Genomic DNA, 16,369 nt, shown 5'->3' with positions numbered 1-16,369 from the left:
GCCGGAGAGCGCCGGTGCTAAGAATTCTGCTCGAGACTTGGGCATTATGAATGCGGGAATTGTTGAACAGCCAGCTGTACTGACGCAGTTGGAACAAGAAAGGTTTCAGGATGCTGAGAGAATTAGGAAAGCTAAGGGCCCTGAGGGGACTGAGAGTGCTGTGTGCACGAAGATAGAGAATGCTGCAAGCATGTGGACGGAGAGTACTGCGGGTGCAATTGAATAGGAGCCAAACAGGTGTCTGTTGGCCGCCGACGGAATCTGGTGGGAGGACAATGATTTATGTCTTGCCCACACGGATGAGGATTGGGGGAGTAATCAGCCAGATGATACTTGGTATATCGGTGAGGTCGATCATATGACGAGAAGTGGGCGGTATTTCAAACCCCCGCACCTAGACCAGCCAGAGGCATCTGGGAAGGATAAGGAAGCTGAGAGACAAAAAGAGAAGCAAGTCGAAGAAGAGGCAGTACTGAAGCAGTTAAAGAAGATACAAGCAGACATCTCCATCTGGGGACTGCTTATGGCATCGCGAGTGCAACGACAAGCTATCTTATCGGCCATAGACAAGGCCAAGCTCTCAATAGACACCACGCCCGAATTGCTGGTGGGCTTAGTTTTTTCGAAATGAGCTACCCCGATGTTGACCTTTTTTGACAAAGAACTGCCACCTGAGGGTGCGAACCATAACAAGCCACTCTACATCTCCGTGGAGTGCAGGAACAAGTGGATACCCGTCGTGCTTGTCGACACAGGGTCCGCCATCAATGTGTGTCCAGCGAGGACTGCTTATGTAACCGGTTTGAAGACCGCGAACTTTATGCCAACAACCCAGGTGATTCGGGCATACGAAAACACAAGCAGAGAAGTCATGGGGACAACGAAAATTCAGTCCTAGAGGTTCCCGCCACTTTCAATCTACTCTTGGGGCGGCCGTGGCTGCATCAAGTGAAGGCAGTTTCTTCTACCTTACATCAAATAGTGAAATACCCCCATGGAAAGGGAGTAGCCATTATTTTTGGGAATTCATCGATCCATCCACCGCCGGAAGTATCTATGCCAGTTTTGGAAATTGAGCACGGTATGGAGGATGTGTTATTATCCGGTTTTACCCTAGCTGAGGCCCGGGTCGTGCAGGACATCTTAGCTGTTAATGAGGGGGTGTATGTCAGTGCTCAATCAGTATACCTCATGAACAAACTTCAACACATCCCCGGGATGGGATTGGAAAAGAGCAGCCGGAAAGGTGTCGCAGCATTGGCTGAGGTGCCACATAACCCACATACCTTCGGCTTGGGTTATCTGCCCACCAAAGAGGATTGGATAAGGAAGGGTAAGGAGATGGCTGGGAGAGCCAGAGCGAAGAAGGTAGGGAAGCCTTTTGACTTAATGCACCGGCCCATTCAGGGTACCCTAAACGGACGCTTCGTTTGGGAGGGGGAGGACTTTTCGTTTTGTGGCTTCCCAGAGCCGTGGCTGAACGTGGAGAGGAAGCGCGTGCCGGGGTTTAAGATCTTCTTTGACCTGCAGTTACCCAGGGATGACGTTGCCGAAGAGCAGACAGACCCATTAGCTGAGATTGAGCAGAGCAAGAAAATGAAGTCTGAGGACGCCGAAAGTGAAATGGGGGTAGCGTTAGCGTGTCTACTTTCAGATCCTTCGATCGAACAGAAGTGCTTGGGGGATAACTTCTCGGTTGGTTGGCCAACATAGTTCGAATACCCGACTTGGTTGGCCAACATTGTTCTAGTGCCGAAGAAGGATGGCAGGATTCGGGTATGCACGGATTTCAGGGACTTGAATAAAGCTAGTCCGAAGGACGACTTCCCTTGCCGCATATCGATGAGTTAGTGGACTTCACGGCGGGGCATGCTTTGCTTTCGTTCATGGATGGCTTTTCGGGCTACAACCAGATAGTGATGGCACCTAAAGACCGGGAAAAGACTGCATTCACCACCCCGTGGTGGACCTACTGCTACAGAGTGATGCCATTTGGGCTAAAGAACGCTGGAGCTACATATCAACGAGCCGCGACCACAATATTGCACGACATGATCAACAAAGAGGTTGATGTGTATGTGGATGACATGATTGTCAAGTCCAAAGAAAGAGAGGGCCACTACACCGCCTTGCAAAAGTTCTTTCGAAGGATCAGAGAATTCCGGTTGCGGTTGAATCCTCAGAAGTGTACGTTCGGTGTCACAGCAGGGAAAATGCTGGGGTTCCTCATTACACAGAGAGGTATCGAAGTTGACCCTTCCAAAATCAAGGCCATCCTAGAAATGCCACCACCAAGGACTGAAAAGGAGGTGCGAGGCTTTCTGGGTAAAGTGCAATTCATAAGACGGTTTATCTCAAAATTAACCTTGACTTGTGAACCACTTTTTGGTCTCCTGAAGAAAGGAAAGAAATTCCAGTGGGACAGCCGATGCCAAGCTGCTTTTGAAAAGATCAAGGAATATTTACAGAACCCACCTGTGTTGTCACCACCAGAACCGGGAAGACCATTGATATTGTACCTTTCGGTAACTGAGACCACATTGGGCTGCATGCTCGCGCAGGAATCAGAGGACAAAGTGGAAAGGGCCATCTACTATCTGAGTAAGAAGATGTTAGAGTATGAGACTCACTACACACCATTGGAGAAGGCTTGCTTGGCCTTGGTATGGGTTACCAGGAAGCTGCGGCCCTACCTGTTAGCTCACTCTGTAATGTTGGTTTCGAGATTAGATCCCATCAAATATCTCTTCGAGAAACCGGCACTTACGGGTAGGTTAGCTCGTTGGTTGCTGTTGTTTTCCGAATTCGATCTAAAATATGTGACGCGCAAGTCGGTCAAGGGAAGAGCAGTAGCAGAGTTCTTAGCCGATCATCCAGTGGAAGGGGGTGAAGCAGTTGAGTACTTATTCCCAGATTAGGCCATTTTGCATATCAACGACGAGTTTTGGACAATGTACTTTGACAGAGCATCAAACCAATACGGGTATGGGATAGGAGTGTTGCTGATAGCACCTGACAATTCTCGTATCCCTTTAGCATTCAAGCTCCAATTCAAAGTCTCGAACAACGAAGCAGAATATGAGGCATGCATTGCCGGTCTAGAGGCAGCTTTGGAACTAGGGGCAAAACGGTTAGACGTCATCGAGGACTCGAACCTTGTTGTATCTCAAGCGAAAGGAGATTGGAAAGCCAAAGAAGAAAAAATGATGATGTATCACCAGACCTTGGATTTGTTGATTCCTCGGTTTGAGAAGTTAAACTTCGCTCATCTGTTAAGAGAGAACAACTGGTTCGCAGATTCACTAGCAACTCTAACTTCCATGATAGACATCCCATTTGGAGTCTAGATGCGTCCAGTCGTCATTGATCAGAAGTTTGCGCTAGCATATGAATCAATCACTGCTATAGATGAGGTTCAAGATGAGAACCCCTGGTATTACGATATTTGGAATTTCTTGGAGAAGGAAGCATATCCACCAGGGGTAAATGCCAAGGATAAAAGGGTAATCAGAAGAATGGCCGTTCAATTCATCATCTGTGGAGGTAAATTGTATAGGAGAGGTCATCTGGGAATGCATAAGCTGTGCGTTGAAGTTGAAGAATCAAAATGCCTGATGGAGGCCATCTATGGAGGGGAATGCGGTGCGCATATGAACGGGGTAATGCTGGTACGGAAGATCCTCAGACAGGGTTACTACTAGTCCACCATGGAGAAGGATTGTATCGGCTTTGTTCGGCGATGCCACAAATGTCAGATCCATGCAAACCGCATGAACATCCCGCCGTCGAAGTTGTACAATATGACTTCGCCATGGCCATTTTCAGTTTAGGGAATCGATGTGATCGGGGCTGTCACTCCGAAAGGGTCTAACGGGCATGAGTTCATCCTGGTCGCGATAGATTATTTTACGAAGTGGGTTGAGGCCCAATCCTATGCGGTGTTGAAGGCGTCACATGTTGCAAAATTTATCAGAAACAACATCATCTGTCGTTATGGAGTCCCAAACGAGGTCATTTCAGATAATGGTTCCCACTTCAAGAAGGAAGTGATTGACTTGTTGGAGAAATACAACGTGGCTTTTCACAAGTCGTCTACATATCGGCCGCAAACTAATGGCACGGTCGAGGCCACCAACAAGAATGTCAAACACATATTGCAGAAGATGGTGGAAACCTACTGGGATTGGCCAGACAAGCTGCCGTTTGCTCTGTGGGGGTACCGGACTTCAATTAGAGCTTCTACTGGGGCGACTTCGTATTCATTAGTTTATGGGATGGAGGCCGTTCTACCTATTGAAATTGAGGTTCCATCTTTGCGAGTATTGGCTGAGTGTCAAATAGCCGAAGCAGATTGGCAATAGAACAGCTTTGAAGAACTCATGCTTTTTGACAAGCGCAGGCTGAAAGCACTGTACCATATTCAAGGCTATCAGCACAGAATTGCCAGGGCTTTTAACAAGAAAGTTAAGTCCAGGAATCTAAAAGAAGGAGATTTGGTGCTCAAGGACAACCGAGCTCCCATCCATGACCCAAGGGGCAAGTTCAGACCCAATTGGACTGGTCCCTACATCATCAAAGCTATCTGGTCAGGTGGACTTGTGGTTCTAATGGATCTAGATGGCCTAGAGTTCTCCCAACCGATCAACATGGACAAGTTGAAGAAATATTACCCCTGAGAGGCTCGCTAGGCTGAAAACCCGAAAGGGCGACCTAGGCAAAAGTTAGAGCATTGAAAAATTGGAAAATATAAAAATTGAGCTTGCAAGGTTGAAAACTCGCAAAGGGCGGCCTTGGCAAAAGTTAGAGCGTAAAAGGAGAGTGAAAATACTTGAGTGAACCTAAGCCTGAACTACGTAAGGCTTGATTCCCATCTTTGGGATACGTAGGCAACTTCATCCTAAAGTTCAGCCATAAACTTTTTCCCGATCAACTTTGTCCATTTGATCATCTCGACCATCTTTGTCTATTTAGCATTCAAGAGTTCGGTTATGATCTCCGGTGCAGTGCTCTTCAGACTAGGGGCAACTTTCTGTTGTTATGCAGTGCTGCGGTACTATTCAGACTAGGGACAACTTTTCAGTTGCTGGGATCCGGGGTTATGCATCTCAGTGACAGATTTTAGGCGTGTCTAGTTCTGATCCATATCGAAAATGGTTTTGAAAAGTTTTAATAAAAGTTGACTTTGTTCAAAATTAATCTTTTTACAACTTAGACCATTTTTTGACCAAAGCGGAAAATTTTCAGTACCCACAACCTTCAATTTCATTGATTTCAATACAGAGTTCTCCTGCTCTTGCATACAAATTGAAGTTTCTTTTTATTACAATCATAAAGAAAACTTGAAGGTACGAATAAAGCAATAAATCCGGGGCATAGCTAGGTTAGGTGTTCCTGCGCCCCCTCCCAGAGCTGGTCGAAGCCTCTAATGCCAAAATAGGCCCTTCATGTGCCTCTTCATTGAGCCAATCCAAGCACTCATCAGACAAAGTGCAACTGAAAGTGAGAGCAGGGGCCAAAAGCTCTCTAGTCCTCCATCTTGTGGCATACCGGGCAAGTTGTGCACCTCGAACCGGGAATGCAGCAAGATACTCTATCCCTTCTGGCGAGCAAGTTTGATCATGTCCGAATTGGCGCTGGAACCGGAACGGAAAATAGAAGACACAATGTGTCATGCCAATCAATTGAATCCCAGGTTGATGAGTCATGTTGTAACTCATCGCCGGCAGATCGAGCCAAGGGCAGCGCCAAGCAATGCGATTTGCAGACAAATTGCACATCCAGTTGTACCACCATCCCTCATCAAGGGCATCGACCAGGCATTGTCGGAAAAAGTAGCCGCAAGCTGAGTATGTAGGGCAAGACTCCACAATCTGTAATTTGTCCATCAACCACACCTGGGGAGGGATTGAAAAATGAGAGAATAAAGAATAGAGAGATGTACGATGAGAGAAAAGTAAGAAAAGAGCTTTCCGAGAAAAACTGAGCCTGAGGGCCGAGTGATGTGAGCAATACATGTGTGAGATTGGGTGGGAAACATTACTTGCAATAGTAGTGGGCTCTCTACAAGCCTAGTCGTCTCCCGGCGGTGAAAAGCGTCTAAGCCCATCAATGTCTCAGCCAATGTCATAGCAATGCAGCTCTTGCCCTCCTTCAAACCTTAGGCAACCTCGATCAACCGGACACTGGATCCTCCGGAACTTGAGTCAAGTAAGAAATGAGTTAGCAAGCATAAGCAAAGCGCGTGTTGCCGATAGCCCTGCCAATGATGGTCGTCGCGGTCACCAACATAAGAAAACCGGCAAACCAAGCTTGGGATGTCCAGCTTCCCATCATGAATCAATGATCGAGCATCATGCAAACTGAGGCTGAACATTTGTCCTAAGGCTTGGACGTGGCCGAATCGGAATTAAGGCAAGATTTCCTCGTTGCATTCAGATTCCATCAAAACTTGAAAATCCTCGAAAGTAGGACACATCTCTTGCCCGCTAAAGCTAAAGACGTGTGTTATCAGATTCCAAAATCTCGCCGCGGCATAGAGGAAAGGAAGATGCAGCGGAGTACGGCCCAGCGTGAATAGTGCGTTCAAGCCGAAGCCCCGGAAGTTCAACTTTTCCGAGCCGTCTAGAGAAGCAATCCAAGCTGTGAGATTTTGGGTGAAGAACGCCTCCATTTTGATGCAAAACTAAGATGAAATGAGAGAGCCATGAGGCTGGAGCTTTTAAAGAGGATGAGGCACTGTTCGGGGGACACGTGTCAAAAAATTGGTGGCTGCCAAGCTAGGTGGTCGGCCGGCCACCTTTTCTGGTAGGCCGACCACCCCTCTCCCCTCCAATGTAAAAAGCTGGTCGGCCAGCTCCCCTAGGTGGTCGGCCATAGAGAGGAAGGTGGCTTTGGTCTTGTTCTAGCTTCTAGAAGAAAGTTCCTAGCATTTCCATGCATTGGGGGTGTTGAAGGTGCGAGTTTTCCTCTATTTCGGATGCGTTCCGTCACCCAGATCGTCCGAAATGCATTTGTTTATCGAGTTGTTGTTAAATCTTGCTTATTGAGTTGTTATTTTGCTTATTGAGTTGTTGTTTTGCTTATCGAGTTGTTTAGTTTATCAAGGTATTAAGTTTTGTCGAGATGACGAGTTGTGCATATCGAGTTGTTACTCTTTGTTTAATCAACATTGTTGTGTCTTGCTTATTGAGTTGTAAACTTGCTAAGGTTCTGTTCTTTCTTAGTAAGCTAAGTTGCTTTGTTTGTTGTGTCGGTTCACTACTTGACTTGGCAATTTTCAAATGCACAATTCCATTCAATCTCATTTTGCGCAAAATGATGCGATACGATGTAAGAACATAAAATGCAACACTTTTTGAACAAAAGTTGTTTCATTCCATCATGCTTCCTTTGTTACAACATTTTACAACAAGGGTACAAGTTTTTCAGAAAATAAAACTACCTAATAATGTGCAATGTGCTACAACTACTAGTAAAAAAAGGCAAATAAAGCAGGAACATCTGTGCTCTCAAGCGCGAGAAAAAGAGGCCCTCTTCGTCCTCTTCTGCGGAACCGCCCCTGCGTCATCCCCATCAGCACCACTATCTGAATCGGAGCGGCTATCCTCGGAACCCTCCTCGGCATCACCTCTGCCCTCGGAACCGGACTCAAAGTCATCCTCTCTGCCAGCGGATGTCTCTGACTGAGGATGCGCGAACTCCTCCTTCTCGCTGAACCCCTCCTCGATGATATGTGCTCTGCGCCCACCTCGTCTGCGAGATGACTCTCCTCTCCCAGCTCCTCGAGAAGGCCTAGATGGCCCAGCTCCTCAGGAAGGCCCAGATGGCCCGGCCTGTGGCTCAGTACATAGTGGAGGCATCTGAAAAGAAAGAGTGCAATTCGAATGCATCAGCCAAAATATGTATATCAAATGCACAGATAAAAAAGCTACATGGAGTGGATGTATGCGGATATAGTACATGAATGTGGTGAGTATGAGATATGCTCTACATATACAGTCATTCAATGCAGTGAGATGATCAAGTTCAGTATGTCATCATAGGTATGATAAAATACAAGAAAACTAAAGAGTACCGAGACACCCATGATGGACAGCTGCACCTCTCTCCGCAAGACCATACCCTCGAGTGAGGCCACCAATCCGAGCATCCCCTCCATGTACTCTCTGGGTGGCTGCAGATACAAGCTCAAATCATCAATGAATAAATGAGTGTCTAAGTATTTGAGTGATAAATGAAAAGCAGTGGGGCATACCGGTGATGAGTCAGGATCACTGACATATCGATGATCAGGTATAGAAGGCTCTATCGGAATCGGGTAGGAAGTCCCGTATCGCCAACCCGTCAACTCAGTCGGAATGTCTGGCCATCCGGCATGATGATAAGTCGGGGGAATCGGGGGGACCAGTCCAGTCCCACCCCTAGATGTACCAGCCCTACTGGTCAAAGGAATGTCTCTAGCTCGGGTGCGACTCGAGGATGGTATGCCAATGGACCTCCTCGTAGAGGTACGAACGCCTGTCAATGGGGGCATCAAGTATGTGTGACGGTAGGTCACATACTCCCCATCCTCCAAATGTAGCAATACATCAGTACCCAGCATGGCACTAGTAACCTCCTGGGGAGTGAGCCTCCCGGAAGTCCGCATGTCGACCGGAGGTACTGAGGGGATGTCCTGATGAGGGTAGCCCATCATCTGGCGCATGAAACATTCCCCCAGGAACCAGGCCCTACCAACCGGCCCCTCAAACAAGATCCTATACCGAGAGGCGGCCCATCCTCCAGCAAGCTGAAATCGGAGGTCCCCACCCAAAGGCACCCAAGGCTGCCATGTAATCTGCAAATAACCAATGCATAAGCTGATTAGAAATCATAGATGTGCAAAATAAATCAATGATGAAAACATGGAGAACTGAGAGTTCTGAATTACCTCTGTCGGCCGCACCGTGTCGAAATACTGTCGCAGGTAGGGGAGGGTCTCCCGAGGTCTCGGCTGGTACTGGCCTTCGAAAACGAGCGAGTAGGGGGTCATGAGGGGCGCCTCCACCTCGAGCTCTGGGGCTAGCGTCGGGAAGTACGCAAAAACCCATAACTGTGGAAAACAGGGCAAAAGCCATCAGAATACAGAATGCTGAAAGCCATCAGAATACAGAATGTTGAATGCAGAATGTGAGTACAGAATGTAAAGTGTGCCGTGCGTGCAATGTATAGATAATGAAAAGCAAAAATGTAAGTCAAGAGGGCAGAAAGTACCTCCCAGGCTCTCCAGTAGCCGCCGACTATGTTCTCTCGTCCGCGAGAGGTCGCGCTCATGTACCAATAGAGGGTAACCAAGCTGGCACCACCCCAGTCATACTGACTAACCTGCGAGAGGTCTACCAGGGCACTCAGCAGAAATAGCCCAACAGTGTTCCCCCTATCGGCGAACAGAGTGGTCCCGAAGAGGAACATCAAAAACCCTCGGGCGTACTGTGCAATCTCCTTAGGAGTCTCGGGCTCAGTATGCCTAAACTGTGTAGAAAACCAGGTGTATTGGACCCGGCCCGAAGATTGGTCGACCGATGGGCGAGCTCCCAACAGATAAACCCAGGCAGCCTCCCACTCACCCATGTCCTCATCGTAGGGGATCGCCCAGCCTCCCACGTCGAGACCTGTCAACACGGCGAAGTCAAATGGGGTCATAGTCATATCCCCGACAGATGAGAAATGAAAGGAGTTGGTGGTGTCCTACCACCTCTCCACCAGGGCACCCATCAACGTCCTGCTAGCTGGATAGCGAGATATCCCGGTACAAAAGGGCCCGAACCCTGCTAGATGAACCCAATCGCGGACAGCCTCTGGGAGCTCCGCATACCACTCCCTCGCAGCAATGGAACCGTATCCCCGTGTAACGCGGGAGGACATCTGCATTCATAATGAACACATGTATTCAGTTTCAGAATGAAATGAATAAGCTGCGTGTAAATGAAAGATATGAGCTGTGTGCAAATCAAATCAAATTCAATTAAATTTGGGCTGTGTGTTCAGATTTCAGAATTTGAAGTGTGGGCTGTGTGTTCAGATTTCAGAAATTTAAAGTTTGGGCTGCATGTTCAACTTTCAACAAATGTGGGCTGCGTGTTCACAATTAAATTTGGGCTGTGTGTTCAGATTTCAGAAATTTAAAGTTTGGGCTGCGTGTTCAACTTTCAACAAATGTGGGCTGCATGTTCACAATTAAATTTGGGTTGTGTGTTCAGATTTCAGAAATTTAAAGTGTGGGCTACGTGTTCACCAACAAATTTGGGCTGTGTGTTCAGATTTCAGAAATTTAAAGTTTAGGCTACGTGTTCAACTTTCAACAAATGTGGGCTGCGTGTTCACAATTAAATTTGGACTGTGTGTTCAGATTTCAGAAATTTAAAGTGCGGGCTGCGTGTTCACCAACAAATATGAGCTGCGTGTTCAGAAATTTAAAGTTTGGGCTACATGTTCAACTTTCAACAAATGTGGACTACGTGTTCACAATTAAATTTGGGCTGTGTGTTTAGATTTCAGAAATTTAAAGTTTAGGCTGCGTGTTCAACTTTCAACAAATGTGGGCTGCGTGTTCACAATTAAATTTGAGCTGTGTGTTCAGATTTCAGAAATTTAAAGTGTGGGCTGCGTGTTCACCAACAAATATCAGCTGAGTGTTCAGAAATTTAAAGTTTGGGTTGCGTGTTCAACTTTCAACAAATGTGGGCTGTGTGTTCAGATTTCAAAAATTCAAAGTTTGGGCTGCGTGTTCAACTTTCAACAAATGTGTGCTGCGTGTTCACAAATAAAGTTTGGGCTGCGTGTTCAACTTTCAACAAATTTGGGCTGTGTGTTCAGATTTCAGAAATTTAAAGTGTGGGCTGCGTGTTCACCAACAAATATGAGCTGCGTGTTCAGAAATTTAAAGTTTGGGCTGCGTGTTCAACTTTCAACAAATGTGGGCTGCGTGTTCACAAACAAATTTGGGCTGTGTGTTCAGATTTCGGAAATAGTGTGGGCTGCGTGTTCAAAATGAGTAGAAGTATGACATGCGAATGTATTCAGAACGAGCAATAAGCATACATAGCATGAAATGCACAGAAAATGCAGAATTAAGGCAAGAAATGTAAAAAAAGTGAAGTACGTACCTCTCATGCCTGATGAGAGAGATGGGACTCTGGCTCCCGCAGTAACAGGTCCACAGGAGCTCGAGGATCGAAGTCGGTAAAGTGATAGAAAACTGCCTGAGGAAGGACGTGTGCCGGAGGGTCATACCTCTCGGGAATGAATGGTCGAATCCTCGGCGGCAGAGACATGATATCTGGATCACCTCCGGCATCTGGAGAACCTCCGCCATGGGGAAATTGACCCGCCATCTCAGGGAATCTGCAAAAAGGAGCCAAAATGAGCGAAACGAGCCAAAATTGGAAAAAGCCAGCAAAAGTCAACTCTCGGGAAATGAAAAAGTCAACAAAAGTCAACTCCCGAGAAAATCTTCCAAATGTTGAGACAAACTTACCTCAAGTTGTGAAAATGAGAAAAGAAGCTCCGAAATCAAAATTTAATCGGTTCAAAGTGAAGAGAACTGAAAGTTTTCGCGAAACAACTTGGTGTGGGGCGTTGGAAAATGCGTATAGAGTGCAGATCTGAGGGAGAAAATAGTTTAGGAAGGAGGAGAAGGTAATTTCGGATCTGAAGATGTGAGCAAAAAGAGCTTTGGCCGAGTATACTTAAAGATCCAAGTGTGAAAGTACCAAATTGCCTCGGATTTGGGCTAGGTGGTCGGCCGGCCACCTTTTCTGGTAGGCCGGCCACCTTTTCTGGTAGGCCGACCACCCCATGCACTCAAACCTGGTCGATGGCCTCCAGTGGACTCCAGACCTGGTCGGTGGTGTTCCCAAGAGGTTCTCCAAGGTCTCTGCAAATTTTGGTAGTCATTGGAGTCCCCGGCACCCGAGAAAGTACAAGAAAAGTGCACTTTTCGCCGCGAAATCCCTCCGCGGGAACTTCGACTCCAACTTTCGATGCGTGTTTCATCGTCACTCGTCGAGAGAAAAATGTATCCTTTTTGAGCACGTTGTGACCCTTTTGGGAGGTAAACCGGAGGTCGCGATTGAGTCGTACCCGTCGAAACTTGCATTTCTTTGCTCGTTGTTTCGCGTCAAACACGCATTCGAATTTGCACTTATCCTGCATTGTTATGCACGTCACTTGCATTCTCATGCATACCACTTGCATTGTTGTGCACGTTTTATTGGTATTGTCATACCCTCACGCTTAGCTTGCATTGACACGCGCGTGTCTCTCGCATTGCGATGCACTCTCCCATCGGCACCCTGATTGTCTGCATTCGATGTAGCGTTGAACATGTGTTGCTAACTATGTTGTGCTTGTTAAGTTTCTCTCTTTTGCAGGCACGATATTATATGTACGGTTCATTTGAAGCTGGTGCAACCAGACGAATCATGCAGGTATTGTATCTTCTCCGTGTGAGACGTGGCGAGAATTGAATAATTCTCCGCATTCTTAAACTGCATGAAATATAGTTGTTGCTTTACATTCTTGCTTAAAACTTTTGCGTGTGCACTTCATTACAGCTTGCTGCTTTGCATGATCATGAGTAAAGTCCGGCTTTGTGCATATCATTTTGCATCTTGCCCCCTGCCTGCGGGCACATCAGGGTTATCTTGTCTGTTTGTCTAAGTCTTCGACCTTGTCAAAAATGGGTTGTCTCTGGGCTTTAACATTCACTCCCGTCAATTACGACTTTCGAGTTCTATCAAAGAGGGGCAACTGTAGACACCCCATTTTTGACCGACCTTAAGACTCAGATGTCACCAATTGAGCACTCGGTGATGATGCATATTGTGCTCGTTCTGAGGTTTCAGAGTCTCGGCCTCGAGCCTTGCCTCCAGACTTCGGGGCTCTTTTGTACTTTACCTCGATTTACGAACCAGGTCCTGTTTTCTCTGTTTTCTTTTCCCGAAGGGAGGGAGAGGTCTCATAGACCATCTCTCAGTGGCCGTAGGCTACGTTTTGAGGTCGTAGGCCATTTTTCCCGTTTGGAGCCCAGTTTTCGATTTTTGAAGCCGTCGGCCGTACGCCTCGGTTCGGGACCGCTTAATTACTTCCGTTTGCTCCGATTTTTGGCACACACCTTATTTCTTCCCTTTAGAGGGACACTGTGGCCCGGGAGACCACCTTCGTGGTCATACGCCACTTCCGGTGCCTGACAGCCTGTTTTTGGGGCCCCAGACTACGCATTTTGGCCCCCGAACCCTTGTTTTGCATCCGTCTTGGCCCATTTTTGGTAGGGACCCTGTTTTCATTGCTAGGGAGGTGGTAGGATGGTGGGAGGCCACCTTTTCCCCTGAAAAAAGCAGTTTTCTCTTTTTCTTTCTCCAAAAGCCGATTTTTCTAACAGAAAACTAGTTTTTCTCACTTTTGAGCCACAGTTTCTGGCTTTTCATACCACCATTGTGTTGTGCTCATCTGGGAGGCCACCAATATGGGTAGGCCGACCAGTAATTCTTCTTGAACCTTTTGAACCTTGCTAAAAAGCTGATTTTTCTCTCTCTTAGGTCACATTTTCTGGTTTTTCACTATACAGTTGTGTTACACTCATCTGGGAGGCCACCTTTTTGGGGTGGCCGGCCAGAAATTCTTCTTGAACCTTTTGACCCCTGGTCAGCCGACCAAGGGGAGTGGCCGGCCGGCCACTTGAACTGGCCGGCCTGGTTTTTGATTTTTGGCCTCTCTGAATGCATCACAGTTGTGCCAGCTTAAGATATTTTGGAGCCTCTCCTCTATAAAGGGGAGGGTGATCTTCCTTTGCAAGGGTTGAACCCCTTTGAAGGCTTACAACTCTCTCTCTCTCTCTCTCTCTCTCTATATATATATATATATATCTCTACACTTGAGCTTCCAAACCCTAATATTCTTGCACCATTTGCACACCAACCCTTAGCACAACACCTCCTCCATCCATTCCAGCACTTTGGGACTGATTTGCAAGGGTTGAAGGTTCACCAACTTGGTCCAAAAGCTCCAGCTTTGCTGCTCTTCAAGGGTAAGCACCTATTTCCCTTAAACTTGCATTTTTTTGCTCCATTGATTAGCCTTACTTGGAAATATTTCTGGACTTTGTCATAAACTAAAAAGTGTCATATTTTGAGCTCCTCTTGAATATTGATTAAGGACACTTTTCTGTTTGAGGTCTCCTACATCCTTGTATGCTTTATCCCTCTTTGTAGGCCTATTTTGCATCATATCCTAGTCCTACTTGTGAGCATTTTCGAGATTTTTCATAAAGTAGAAAAAGTTTCCTTTTGAGATTATAAACATGTTTGTTTAAGATACTTTTTCTGTTTGGGATCATCTACCCCCTTTCATGCCTTATTTCCTCATGTTTTGAGCTATGTATGTGAGCACTTGCATTGGCCTTGATTTGGCCTTTTAGCCACTGAAATCCAGCGGATTTTCAGTGGCTTAGATGTGCCTTTGAGCTTCAAAATCATGGAGGGGTGACCCTCTCACCCCTCATTCTCTTTACTAGCTTTGTTGGCCTTCCAAAGGGACCCTCACTTGCATGTTGTGAAGTCACTTTTTGGGCTCAATTTGGTGAGTTTCAAGGCCTGCCTTAGCTCTATCCGGAGCCTCTTTGGTCTTATTTTATGTCTATAATGCATGTGTAGAACAATTCCATTCAAGGCCTTTTGAGGGGGCCTTTCATTGTATGATTCATTGACCCATTTCAGGGCCGATTTGGTGAGTTTTAGGCTTGTCATATTTGATTTCTAGAGTTGGTTTTGCCATGCTAAGTGTCCTTGTTGTATGTGTTGAGTAACCCCTTGCATGGCCCTCCAAAGAAGCTCATAATTTTTGCATGCATTGGATGCATTTCAGTGGTTATTTGGGCATATTTGTCATGTTTTATTCACCGTTTTTGGCTGGTTTGATGAGTTCTCATACGCTTCATATACATGCCATGTAAACCATGCTTGCTAGCCAAATTTGCATGCTATTTTAATCTATCATGTTAGCATTTTTTGGCCATGCTTTAAACTAGAAATGCGCATGTTTTAGGACTACCTTGGCTCTGTCTTTGTACCTCATGGCCAAATAATGCTTGCTTTGCATAGTTATAATTCAATACATGTGCCTAGCTTTGAGTTTCGGAGCTTATTTCATGCATCGGGTGCCATATTTCCATGTTTCGGGACTATTTAGCATCATGTTTCAATGCTGGAAATTACATGTTTGTATGCCATCTTTCATCCCTTGCCATGCTTTGGTAGAGTGGCATTTTATGCCTTAGGTTCGGTCCTCGGTATACGTGCACGTGTGCACGCATTTCGATTCTCTCATTTCCATCACATGGCCACTGATGTGAGTGTGGCTGACGTCCACTCATGTTGCTATAAGTCCATCGTGCATTGTGTATGCTACTTCGGTCCATAGCATTGCGTATGTTAGGTCGCATGTTAGAGCATTGTGTATGCCATTTCATAGCATTGTGTATGCTAGGTTGTATGTTAGTCGCATTGTGTATGCCATCTCATTTGCATCATGTTTGGGATAGGAGTTAGCCTAAGCACGGGAAATGAGGTACGTTTCGTACTCCAAGTGACGGAACATGTCTCAATTCCCTGTCACCGACACTCCGGATTACCCATGATGGAGTTTAGGTCTTGTTGTGTTTTCATGTGCATTCATTTCATATTGAGTTGTGCAATTCGACTCCTCGGCCATCATGCATTGATATGCGTGATTGGTGGCACAAGGATCGAGGACTACACTCCCTGAAGAGTAGTCATGCATACATATGTGAAAATACTTTGCCATGCCCCTTTGTTGCTCTCTGTTGCAGTAAATCAGAAATCAGCGGCCTTCTGGAGCGTTGCGCAATATTTCGAGAACAATTGCAAACAGAGGCATCGTAATGGATTTCCGCGCAAGGCAACTCAAGCATGCATCATTCATCATTTGGAACAAAGCTGAGGCGGTCCATGGATTTGCGTACTAATTTACCTACTTTCCTAGATTAATTTGTTAATTAATTAGGATTTTGTATTCATTCGGACTGTACTATTTATTCGGACTGTAATTATTTATTCGGACTATACTATTTATTCGGACTGTATATTATTTATTCGAACCCTCCAAGAAGGGCAATGTTGCAATGAGTGTGCGTGTGTGTGTGATGCATGTCTTCCAACTCCCATTTTTTTCTCCCTTTTATTTACCAACTTATGATGGTTAGTTTTAGGGTATGTTTCAATAAGCATCCTTATGCTTCGCATGTTTGCATTTATTTATCTGTCTTGAATGCATTGGGATCGGCGCATCATACTAACTGCATTGTATTTCAATT

This window comes from Camellia sinensis, chromosome 3, assembly GCF_055761805.1.
Source record: "Camellia sinensis isolate YWXY chromosome 3, ASM5576180v1, whole genome shotgun sequence".
In the NCBI taxonomy this organism is placed as follows: Eukaryota; Viridiplantae; Streptophyta; class Magnoliopsida; order Ericales; family Theaceae; genus Camellia; species Camellia sinensis.
The sequence above is the reverse complement of the archived record's forward strand: the minus strand, read 5'-3'. Positions refer to the sequence as shown.